Source organism: Protomyctophum bolini (assembly GCF_963924005.1).
Source record: "Protomyctophum bolini genome assembly, chromosome: 23".
NCBI classification, from domain to species: domain Eukaryota; kingdom Metazoa; phylum Chordata; class Actinopteri; order Myctophiformes; family Myctophidae; genus Protomyctophum; species Protomyctophum bolini.
In genome coordinates this window covers 8045614-8059157 of record NC_137884.1, presented here as the reverse complement: position 1 = coordinate 8059157, position 13544 = coordinate 8045614, and positions in this window count along the sequence as shown.

The following is a 13544-nucleotide window of genomic DNA, read 5'->3' as shown; positions in this document are numbered from 1 at the left end:
GGACACATGCATCAGTAAGCAGGAACTGGGGATGGCAATGAAGGACCGGGAAGTCTGGCGTGGCATTGTGAAATCCATGATCTTGACCGCGGTCGAAAAATGATAATGATGTATGTCTACCCAACGCATGCACCCCTCATCGTGAGGTAATATAAAGTACATATCACGAGAAATGGCATTTATCGAGGTAAATAAATGGCATATTATTATGTCCTATTTGCCGATTGAGCAATCCCATCGGCAAAGCACCGTGAAGGAGTGGAGATTGAAGTATATAATTCAAGTTGAGCACCTCTCCGCCCCTCATAACGGAACGTTTACTGCACTTCCCCGTTGCCCCTCGTGAAACTACTAAAGGACAATTTTATTTTCCCTCATGAATGGTCTAACCTGAGACCTGAGATCAGATTCTAAAAATGTCTTCTACATCCCGACAGTTTTCTGAAAAAGCTATGTTTCTATGTCAGTGGTTCTTCGATTTTTCAAAAATAGCAGACCTACAAGATAGATCTGCTATTTTTCAATAGCTAAAGCATAACATAATGCTAACACTAAAAGGGGTTCCCAACTTCCCGCCCAAAATGGGTAATATCATTATTGCGTTTAGACTATGTGCAATTATGCAACTCAAAGTTCAGAGGCATTATATTGCCTTTTGTTAGGTGCTGTGGTTTTTGTACTTTTTATGTGTCTATGGACTAGTTAACATTAGTCTAATAGACTCCCAGATGTGGTTAGAATATTCAAATACTGTATGTCTTCCCTGTGTATTTTTGGTTTCTTCCTGAAAGCTGAAAGCCTTTGAGTCAAAAGGCCCAATCGAAATACACTGCTTTAGTGACATCATAACGGGGTGAAAACCAGGTATACTTAATGAACTGCATAGTGAGTGTGGCTGTGGCCACATGAACAAATATTTTTTATCACTTTCTATACACTTTTTTGAAGAAGATTTTTTTATATCTTCCTCGTAGTATAATCATAGTTGAACATGAACATGTTTAGGGGCTGGGATCACGGCAATCCATCTTTAACCTGAAGCAAAAAGATTATCGTGAGTGATATCGTTATCGAGGTATTCGACAACGTTATGGAATAACATTGCATGCTTTTCTAACATGCTGCAGCCTTACTGGCCGTGGGCCTTGCTGTTGGGCCTCATCCTGATGTATACACAGACCACTCCTCTAATGATAACTTTCTGGCCGTGAGCGTTGCTGTTTGGCCTCATCTTGATATGATATATGATATAGTACTTTATTGTCAGTTCACACTGAAATTTGTCTTGCGACCCAGAAGCCAAGTATTATGCAGAACACATATACACACATTTGACATAACACAAAGAACAAGACAATTTACATACATAAAGACATGTCTTCATGTCTTTATGTATGTATGTTTCTGACCGTGAGCTTTGCTGTTTGCAGGGCTGGACTGGCCACAGGGCATACCGGGCATTTCCCCGGTGGGCCGCGACCGTAGGGGGGCCGCCATGATTAAAAAAGAATAAAACAATACATAAAGGGGGATAACTTACTGGCCGTGGGCCTTGCAGCTGTTTGGCCTCATCCTGATACTCCTCTAATGATAACTTACTGTCTGTGAGCCTTGCTGTTGCTCCTGATGTACACCACAGGGACTCTCTGGCTCTTGTATCTCCTCTCGGCCGCCTCGCGGTGGAGAACATAGAGCAGGTCCACCACTTGAAGCACGATGGCCACCTGAGCACGACGAGAGAACACGTTTTTCATTCCTTCAGTGTGTGTGTTGGCGACCGTGCAAAACAGATAACCGCAAACCCTTTTCACATCAAGACCCGTCGTTTATTCGGCATTTGAGCCACGGGCGACCATTTGATGACATTTAGCCTCTCGAGATACACAACTAAAGAATATTTTGTTGTCGTTGGATAATGTTTTGTCCACAATTCCCTGCTGTATTGATGTTGGTACCATTAGGAGAGATAACAGGCAAACAATCAATATAACAATTATTTTACATTCTCTAATTGTGTAGACTAGTTGTGAATTAAGCAATGTAACTCTTGACAGCATAAAATGAATTTTACGCTCTCAAAAGCTAAAGATCTAATAAGGGTCCATTTGGTTACCAAAAATAATTTAACTGGGGACCACCTGGAACCCCCACAAGGACCACTGGTTGAAAACCACTGACACAATCGATTGTGAGAAGAATAAGAATAATCATTAATTAATAATAATTTATTCCAAAAGAAAATCTAAACAATTGTGTTGATTTGTATATATATATAAATGTAACTCTTATTTAAAAAAAACATGATGCATGCCGTTATCGATAGAATAAATAGCTATTAAAGAAGATATAGATAATCGATAGTCGCAACCTTATACATTCAGAACAGTGTCATCATCACAGTGAATGAGATCTAAGAATGAGATGTATAAGACTCAATCTTAATTATTTATTGTTATTATCCAAGGCACACACAGTGATGAACAAAGAGAACAACTGGTTAATGGAGTCCAGTCGTCCATAATGAGACAGAGTCATACTGTATAACTTTTTCCAATTAAATAAAAGTTATTCTTATATGACCTTTTTACTGGTATATTTGTCACAATAACCATTCCATATACCGTAAATGTATTTATTTCACGTTTTACTTTAACATGCAGGCAACGGAAATAAAGACCTGTATAGTCTTTATTTTTGTCATTTAAGTACCGTTTCTGGCAGCGTGTGCTAGGAGCTCAGTTTACCGTAGATTATTGCTGTAATGACAACAGAGCTACGAGACAAAATAAAAATAAACGACTAAAACGATTGTTATACAGTATGACTTTCAAAATAACTATACTAAATTGTTTTACATTGTTATACACTGACCACAGCATGACTTTGACATTTTTCCCAAGTCGTTGGGCTGGGAAACACTACAGTTGGTAGCTGGGTCAATATTCATGAAACTCACACAAATATCTACAAGCTCACAACGCATCGCGATATGACACACTCTGAGCTTATGTAGATCATCTACCTTTTGCTACTTTTTACTTAACAGTCTTGTACGAAGAAGTAGGACATTCATTCATTGTGAAAAAAGGAAAAATTCATACAGAATAAATACAGGGAATTAGGTTTCTGCCCAACAGCAATCCTTGGTCACGATTAATTGAGTTGAATGATTTTCTTTGTTGGATAAGATGTTGTGCACAATTCCATGCTGTGTTGATGTTGGTACCAGGAGAGATAACAGGTAAACTTTGATCAAAATAACAATTCTTCTCCTCCAATTGTATCGACTAGATGTTTAGACGCAGCCACAGCACACAGCAGGAGTCCACAGCGCGGCGCTGGCCAAGCGCCACCCTTCGATGTCAGCAGGCAAGATGGCCTTGGTTCCGAAATTCAGGGAAGGTGAGGTTGACTCTTATTTTCTGGCCTTTGAGCGAATTGCTATACCACAGTACGGTGGCCAAGAGACCACCGTACTGTGGTATAGCAATTCATAGCAAGGGACCTATTATTACAATGTCATTTGGTGGGCAAGGCCCAAGACGTCTGTGCCGGTCTTTCTGTCGAACAGAGCCTGGACTATGACATTGGTTGAAAGCCACTGGCCTCTAGTCTAGACATTTGACGAGCTAGTTGTTTTTGGAGGCATTTCACATTTTTTCCCAAGTCGGAGGCTTATAACGAATGGTCTCTGGCAGGAAAAAGGCTGCTAGATCGGCTTCATCGAGAGGTTCGGCTCCAAAGGGCACCAGCGATGAGTCTTCATCCACGTACACCACATAGAAGGTGTACGTGCCGTGGTCGTTATGCATCAGACACATACATGTATATGAGCTGATTCCCTTCACCGGGGGAGGGTCCAGTTCCTTCCGCAGTGTCTTCCACTCTGACGCGGAGAAGTCCCGCATTGGACGAGGAGGGAAATCTGGTAACATCCTTGCTAATTTTTCAGTCATCACTACTTTTGCTTTCCCCTGTCTTTTCTCCCCCTCTTTTTCTTCTTCTCCTGTGTCCATCGTCGGAAGGTTTTGGTTTTCATCCTCCATTTTGTACACATCAGACTTTGGCACTTTCTTCTTGACAAACACCACCGACACAGTGTCCTCTCTCATCTGCTCCTTAAAGCACTCATAGCACAACATGCACATCGCCTGTAGATACAAAACAAAGTAAACATATATATTCATTATTTTAATCAATATTACGTTAGCTCGTTTGCCGAGGAGTGTATTGGCTTGTAAACTAAAACCATAAACAAACAGACAGACAGAAATGACAGTGTAAATAATATGGAAATTGGAAATTGGTGAAGGAATTACCATGAAATGAACATGGATGAACATTAGGATGATGAGGTTGCAGACGGCACCGTAGATGCCACAGATGACAATCTACACATGGGACAAACCAGCGTTAATCTCTCGTGAAACATAAATGATCAAAATATCCTTATTGTAAGTTATAACAATGGTTCTACTTCAGTCAATAACGGTACAGTTGAATGATTTTTTTTTGTTTTGTTTTTGTAAAGGTGAAATTGTTTTATATGCTTCCAACATTTGCAGTTTCACAGAAAACGGAGAAAGGATATACAAGAAAGGAAACAAGGGACCAAGTCAGACAACGGGAAGAGACGAGAGAGCACGGTTAAAAATAACAATGGATAACATAGCATTACAGAAGGCAGAAATGCTCCCTGTGCAGGTGAGAACCACATTGTTGCAGGTGAGAACCACATTGTTGCAGGTGAGAACCACTTTGTTGCTGTGCAGGTGAGAACCACATTGTTGCAGGTGAGAACCACTTTGTTGCTGTGCAGGTGAGAACCACATTGTTGCAGGTGAGAACCACTTTGTTGCTGTGCAGGTGAGAACCACTTTGTTGCTGTGCAGGTGAGAACCACTTTGTTGCAGTTGAGAACCACTTTGTTGCAGGTGAGAACCACTTTGTTGCAGTTGAGAACCACTTTGTTGCAGGTGAGAACCACTTTGTTGCAGGTGAGAACCACTTTGTTGCAGGTGAGAACCACTTTGTTGCAGTTGAGAACCACTTTGTTGCAGGTGAGAACCACTTTGTTGCAGTTGAGAACCACTTTGTTGCAGGTGAGAACCACTTTGTTGCAGGTGAGAACCACTTTGTTGCAGGTGAGAACCACTTTGTTGCAGGTGAGAACCACTTTGTTGCAGGTGAGAACCACTTTGTTGCAGGTGAGAACCACTTTGTTGCAGTTGAGAACCACTTTGTTGCAGGTGAGAACCACTTTGTTGCAGGTGAGAACCACTTTGTTGTAGGTGAGAACAACTGTTGCTGTCGGGCAGAAACCTTGCATCTCCATAGTTAAACTTTGTATATGTTTTTTTCATGCGTTAATGTCCTAGTTCGTTGTATAAAGGTGTTGTGCAATAGTAGCGAAAATAGACTACCAAACTTCCTTTGAAACTTTCTGAAAGTGAAAGTTGTTACTGTAAGAGTGGTGGGCTATTCACAATATATTCGGATAGAGTGTCCGCCCTGACATTAGGACGTTCGGGGTTCGATCCCCGACAAGACTGGGTCATACCAAAGACTGGGAGCGGCAGTGGCTCAGGGGTAGAGTGGCCGGATGGGAAACGGAAGCTTCCCAGTTCGAACCCGGGCTTCCCGAGCAGAACCCGAACAGTGTCGAAGTGTCCTTGAGCAAGACTCAAGGATTTCCTCCGCCATCGGTGTGTGACAATGTAATTAAATGCACCGTGTGCCTACGTAATGTCAGTCGTTATGTGTGTAAGGATGTGGAAGATAAGGGCCTTCGCTCTGCTGATTCTGTGGATTATACACTCCTGTGGAAGATGCCTGTCAGTCGAACTTCAGACTCAACAATTCGACAACACAAACAACTGGCGTGGGGCGGCGCCCAGACTCGCCTGTGTGTACAACCGAGATGTGCTGCTGTCACTACGGCCGGAGCCTCGCACAGCGAACAACAACAACCACGTCTGTCTGTCAGTGTTGAACAACATCCCCGAGGAGTTGATCCGACACAGAAGGAAAAGGAAACGAGGAAGAAAGGCCGGTATACGGAATCGACTGCGGAGGAGATTCAAGCGCCTCCCCCGCTCCCCTCTATCGTTCTGGCCAACGTGCGTTCGTTACACCACAAAATCGGCACGATACGGACATATGCAAGGTACTGTAAGGATTTTCGTGAGGCATCGCTGTTTTGTTTCACTGAAAGCTGGTTAAAGCCATCAAAACCAGACTCACTGTAGGTACGGTAGGTCATACTAGCATCATGTCCAGGGGGTGTACTTGTACATCATGTCCAGGGGGTGTACATCAAGCCGCCTCACACTACAGAAAGAGGAGATAGGCTCCTAAGCTCCTTCCCCTATAGGCCTCATGACTCTGCAAGGCTTACTTATTGTCCGTTTTATCATGGCATGATACCATAATACTCATAATACCATAATACTAACATAATACTGTTCATTGATACAAAAAAAAATCATGTATTATTATTTAATGAATACAAAATATAATCCATAGATTAATTGCTAAGAAAATGATCAGTAGTTGCAAGTATTGCAACCCTACAGTGCCCCATGAAATTGCTGCAATTGTGTGTGTGTGTGTGTGTGTGTGTGTGTGTGTGTGTGTGTGTGTGTGTGTGTGTGTGTGTGTGTGTGTGTGTGTGTGTGTGTGTGTGTGTGTGTGTGTGTGTGTGTGTGTGTGTGTGTGTGTGTGTGTGTGTGTGTGTGTGCGCGCGCGCGCGTGTGCGTGAGAGACCTACTTACCCAAATGGTGATGACGTACGATGAGGAATTTAAGATGCTTTTTCCAACATGGGGTAGTACTTGAGGAAGGCATGGCTACACACACACACACACACACACACACATGCACACACACACACACACACACACACACACACAAAGAAACACATTTGATTATTCATTCAAGGACAAAAGACATTTGCGAGCATTTGCAATTGCAAAAGTGTGTTGTTCAGTGTAAAGTAAGTATTTACTCAAGTACTGTACTTTAAATTCAAATATTTAAGTATTTCCATATTATCTGATACCTTATAGGCCTACTTCTTCTACACCACATATCTCAGAGGAAAATACTTTTGTACTTTTTACTTTTTAGCTCACAACATGACACGCTGTAAGCTCATATAGAAATAGGCTAATATGGTATTTGTTGTTTTTGGTCCTGAGTGACTCTACATTTATGTTGTTGGGCTGAAAAGGTTTTAGGTGAAACACTGCTCTGTTCTAACACTGTGTAACATTAAAAAGAAAAAAACTGTCAACTTTTACCTGAACATAATATCTGGTCGTCTTGTTTGTAGATTGAGTGGTGTAGTTGGAAACTTGAGCCTGACAAACAACAACATTGAACATACAATTGTTTGACTGATTGAATAGTTCATTAGACAGAAATGTATGAACGGCAACAGAGTACAGTCAAACATTCAGTCCAAAAGGCATAGCACCAAAAGAGGTTCTAAACCACCGTTGAAGTGCCCTTGGACAAGGCATTGAACCTCTACCATGAAATGTTCTATGAGTAGGGCCTGGCTGTAAACAAGTTCTTGAGCTTAGTCCAGTTACCCTGGGTAAACCTTTCCTTTCCTTTCCAGGTGTCCTTGAGCAAGACGCTGAACCCCTAATTGCTCCCGATGAGCAGGTTGGTGCCTTGATGTAAGTTATCATCCTGATGACTACAGACCAGTGACTACAACATGATGTAAGTTATCATCCTGATGACTACAGACCAGTGACTACAACATGATGTAAGTTATCATCCTGATGACTACAGACCAGTGACTACAACATGATGTAAGTTATCATCCTGATGACTACAGACCAGTGACTACAACATGATGTAAGTTATCATCCTGATGACTACAGACCAGTGACTACAACATGATGTAAGTTATCATCCTGATGACTACAGACCAGTGACTACAACATGATGTAAGTTATCATCCTGATGACTACAGACCAGTGACTACAACATGATGTAAGTTATCATCCTGATGACTACAGACCAGTGACTACAACATGATGTAAGTTATCATCCTGATGACTACAGACCAGTGACTACAACATGATGTAAGTTATCATCCTGATGACTACAGACCAGTGACTACAACATGATGTAAGTTATCATCCTGATGACTACAGGCCAGTGACTACAACATGAGGTAAGTTATCATCCCACTCCCCGTAGGGATGCACTGAATTCGTGGCCAATATACCGATGTTTAAAATAACAATTTCGCCGATACTGATACCGATATATGTTTATTCAGTTAACCCATTTAGGTCTGACGTCAAAATAAATAAATAAAGTTCGCTCTGAAAGAATATATATTCCAAGATTTGTGCCGCATTTTTACGATTTTTCAAAAATAGCTAAAGTATAACATAATGCTTAGTTAAAACACCAAAAGGGTCCCGTCTATAATGCGTTAAGTTCAGAATCTACATACATGATCAGAATCTACAGCTTGGTAGGCTGCAGATAAACAACACACCCATACATCGGCGCGTCCCTACTTCCCAGGCTACAGTATCGAGGTGAAAATGCACTTGAGGTACGGTAGGAATGTGATTGACACTTACACACAGAGCACCGCCATCATCGAGGTCACAGCGACAGGAGTCGGGAACAGAAAACTCCCAGTCTTGGTAGCCATTCATGAGACCACAGCACTTATACTGAATGGGTTACACACGCGTGCACGCACACACGCACACACACACACACACACACACACACACACACACACACACACACACACACACACACACGCCTTCATAATATCCATACCTAAAGATATGCGTACAAAGATTGGAAGCACTTTTAACATTTCAAAGTTTTACTAAAGACAAGCAGTAGCTTACATTTTGTGAAACTAAAGAAAAATGTGTCTAACATAAGTCTGTAACGTATAAATGCCAACCTGCACACCGGGAGCAATTAGGCCCTAATTGCTCCCGGTGTGCAGGTTGGCATTTATACTCCCCTTGAGCAAGTATGAACCCCTAATTATTAGGGGTTCATACTTGCTCAAGGGGAGTCCGGGATCGAACTGGGAGTTACTGTCAATGTGTCCTTGAGCAAGTGTCCTTGTGTCCTTGAGCAAGACGCTGGACCCCTATTTGCTCCCGATGATCTATGTAAAGGTGTGTGTGTGTGTGTGTGTGTGTGTGTGTGTGTGTGTGTGTGTGTGTGTGTGTGTGTGTGTAATGCACAATCTATGTAAAGCGTTTTGGATAAAAGCACCATTATAAACATGCATTGCTGCTGTGTCATTCCATAATGTAAAGTGCACCGCATGTGAAACTTCATAGACCAAACAGATAGAACAAAATAATACAAACGGAATGTCAGATTCCACGGAAATATCAGCCTGGAAAATCAAAAGAATAATAATAATAATGATAAAAAATAATGAAATAAAAACATAACGACAAACACACACCTTGGCCTGCCAATTGTGCACGTTGCTCAGGTGCGTGCACGGCGCCGCGTGGACATTGGTCAGCGGCAGCAGGGCCAGGTAGCGCTCCTTGAAGTCGGCTTGCTCCTAACAACATCAAAAGTACTCAATTGTGTTACTTTATTAAAGTAAAAGTATCAATACTTCCATGCAGACATTCTATATGTTACAAGTAAAAGTCCAGAATTAAAAATGTACTTGAATAAAAGTACCAAAGTATCAGTTAATGGTATACCCTTTCGGCAGCTGTCACACAGTTTCCCAAGGTAGTTGGGTTGGAACAAATTGAGAGGTGATAGTAGACACCTTTATGAACACATTTGTGAAGAATACTATATTGCTATATATATATATATATATATATATACACAGTATATCTCAGAATCATTTTATTTGTCATTTTCCTATGTACTTGCATACAGAAGAACATGAAATATCGTTTCCCCACAGTTATTGGCAGTGCAACATAAAACATAGAGCCTATTTAAAACCACAAGCTAAAAACTAAAACCAAACATGGACAGACATTTAAAAAGAGACCCCAGTATGTATGATGACGTGCAATTCATATGGACAAGTTAAAAGTTACCAACACCATGCACAACCTATAAATAAATACAGTGGCATGGTGCTATCCTTAAAAACAAAACGTTACCAGCACTGTTAAAGTGCTTTCCCTAACTATGTCTTTTCAGCACATCGAACACACATGCCAGGTTGCATTAACTTGTCAGGTGTGACAGCTGTAGCCAGGTGAGCAGGTCATTCCAATACAAAACAATCTTCCTCTTTCACTCACATTTATTACCTCTCTTCACTGTTTAACTCATACTGTACGTTGAACTAACACCGAGGGTGATATGGATCTGTAACAAAATAACTCAACAAACACCCACCTGGTTCCTCGCTGTCCATTTTAGAACCACCATAGCAATACTCAAAATAGACATCCCCAACACGAACTGGGGAGAGAGAGAGAGAGAGAGAGAGAGAGAGAGAGAGAATTGCATGGAAATTAAGAAATATACTGTACAAAAATATCACATTTTACACAGTATTCATGCTACAGGGGCATCCCTATAGCATGTGTAAAATGTGATCCATTGCTTTCAAAGCGATTATTCTATTGATTACTTTCTCGATTATTCAACGCATCTTGAAGCACATTTAAAAAAAAACTGAGTCAACGAATCGATGCGCTGTTCTGTCGAATCGGTGTCGCGAGAAATAGCCGATCCCATTGCGTCACTAATATGCAAAGCATTGTGACCATATGGAGCGTGGACGGATTTTTCCTGCATTCTGGGCATTTGTTTTGCCTATAATGACATAGCGGTATATATATTTCATTCAAATTGATTGTTGCATCTCTATCAAATGTAGTGAACAAATACAAATATCACAGAAACACTCTTCATACCATAAACGTCCCTACCATGATGAGAATGCAGTGGTTTTTCTAGACGTCCCTACCATGATCAGAATGCAGTTGTTTTTCTAAATGTCCCTACCATGATGAGAATGCAGTTGTTTTTCTAAATGTCCCTACCATGATGAGAATGCAGTTGTTTTTCTAGACGTCCCTACCATGATGAGAATGCAGTGGTTTTTCTAGACGTCCCTACCATGATCAGAATGCTGTTGTTTTTCTAAATGTCCCTACCATGATGAGAATGCAGTGGTTTTTCTAGACGTCCCTACCATGATCAGAATGCAGTTGTTTTTCTAAATGTCCCTACCATGATGAGAATGCAGTGGTTTTTCTAGACGTCCCTACCATGATCAGAATGCAGTGGTTTTTCTAGACGTCCCTACCATGATGAGAATGCAGTGGTTTTTCTTCCAGACTCCCAGCAGACCGATGACAGACAGGACCAGCGTAGCAAAGCCCAGCGTTAAGTAGGATGTGTCGTGCTTTTCCGCATCCTACAGACACAGACCAAAATATCATTAAAGGTGCAATTAGGGTATTATTTTTAATACGTTTTAAAGAGCTCTATATTTTGATTGCAATCAGTGGTATAAACCAGGGCTGTCCCCGACTAAGGATTGGTAGTCGACTATGATTAGGATTTAGCCCCTCCTATATTCACCTATTAGTGTAGATTTACACAAACATTACATTCCCATTGACAATGAATTCACGCGGGTGTGATTTTTATTCTTCATGGTTCTTTCTGCTACAAAGCTCCATCTGATTGGAATAATCTTCCTCTCGGATCTATTTCATCCTTCAGTCGCTGTAGGACTTCCCTATACATTCACATCTCCACTCGCCTTGTTTATGCTTCTAAACTGACCAGCAATGACATGTTTATACACGCTATTACACAGATGTATTTGCACTGTGCCCTTGATGTGGTGGCTGGTGGAGTGGGTGCGGCCGTGCGGACCAAGCTGTCTGTGTAGTGTGTATACTGGCCTGTTTTCCCTCCTACCCTCTGCATGGGAAGATTGAGGTACAGCAGCATTGAGGCCAGGACAAGCAGGATGAAAAATAGCTTTTTTCCTGAGCCGCAGTGACCTAAACCGACCTGACCTAGACGGTGCTGGACTGGACACTGTTCATTTTCTCTCTCAGCTAAGGGGACCCTGCTTCAACTCTCTCTCAACTAAGGGGGCCCTGCTTCATCTCTCTCTCTCAGCTAAGGGGGCCCTGCTTCATCTCTCTCTCTCTCTCAGCTAAGGGGGCCCTGCTTCATCTCTCTCTCTCAGCTAAGGGGGCCCTGCTTCATCTCTCTCTCAGCTAAGGGGGCCCTGCTTCATCTCTCTCTCTCTCAGCTAAGGGGGCCCTGCTTCATCTCTCTCTCTCTCAGCTAAGGGGGCCCTGCTTCATCTCTCTCTCTCTCAGCTAAGGGGGCCCTGCTTCATCTCTCTCTCTCTCTCAGCTAAGGGGGCCCTGCTTCATCTCTCTCTCTCTCAGCTAAGGGGGCCCTGCTTCATCTCTCTCTCTCTCAGCTAAGGGGGCCCTGCTTCATCTCTCTCTCTCTCTCAGCTAAGGGGGCCCTGCTTCATCTCTCTCTCTCTCAGCTAAGGGGGCCCTGCTTCATCTCTCTCTCTCTCAGCTAAGGGGGCCCTGCTTCATCTCTCTCTCTCAGCTAAGGGGACCTGCACTATACAATGATAATTGTAATGTGATGTGATGTCTTCTTACCCCCTCCCCCCCCCCATCTATGTCTATATACATAGACATATGAGCATATGCAAATAATAAAAACTAGAGGATAGAAAGAAAAAGCTAAACCGTAAGGACCAAGAAAAACGTAATAAAAACCGAATAAATGAAACCGATGGACAACGAAAGGAACAGCTTTCAAAAAGACGGAATTCATACATTAAAAAGGATATGAGTAAAATACCACTTGAAATTCAAGAAAATAAAAAGCTTAAGAGAAACAGACGACATATCCGAACAAAAGAAAGACTAAAAGAACGGTTGGTTATGCGTAACAAAAATCTCAAGAATATGGCAATACAAAAACTAGAGGAAATCAACGGAAATGAAGCTCAAGGACAACCATATACGTAAGGAAAACCAAATAAATGAAACCGATGGACAAGGAAAGCAATGTTATTAAGAGTTTAAAATACATAATATTATACTGTATACGTAACAACATATATATTTTTTTTAATCTGATATTGGATGAATCCGGGACACTTCTAAAACGATGGGACTGCGTTTCCTTTATAGATAGAAGATTTTACTTCAAAATACTAGGTACTTTTTTCCCTCCAAAAGCAAGGTACGTATCAAATAGCTGAACCTAATAATTCAATATTGCATCTTTCACAGAGAGACTGAGATTTGAAAGTTTGTAGCGGTCTACAGTACTTGCCCGCTCTGCTTGCACACTAGTAGGCCATTTATGGCCTACTTGTGTGCAACAAGCAATACGCACTCGACAGAGTGCAGTTCTAGTTATTATTATTATTGTGTTTATTAGGCCTATAGGCTATCATTATTTTATGCAAAGATAAACCCTCAGCCATGCACACATAGCCTCAAATATGAGTCATGCAAAAGGAGCTGGTGCACATATATAGACTT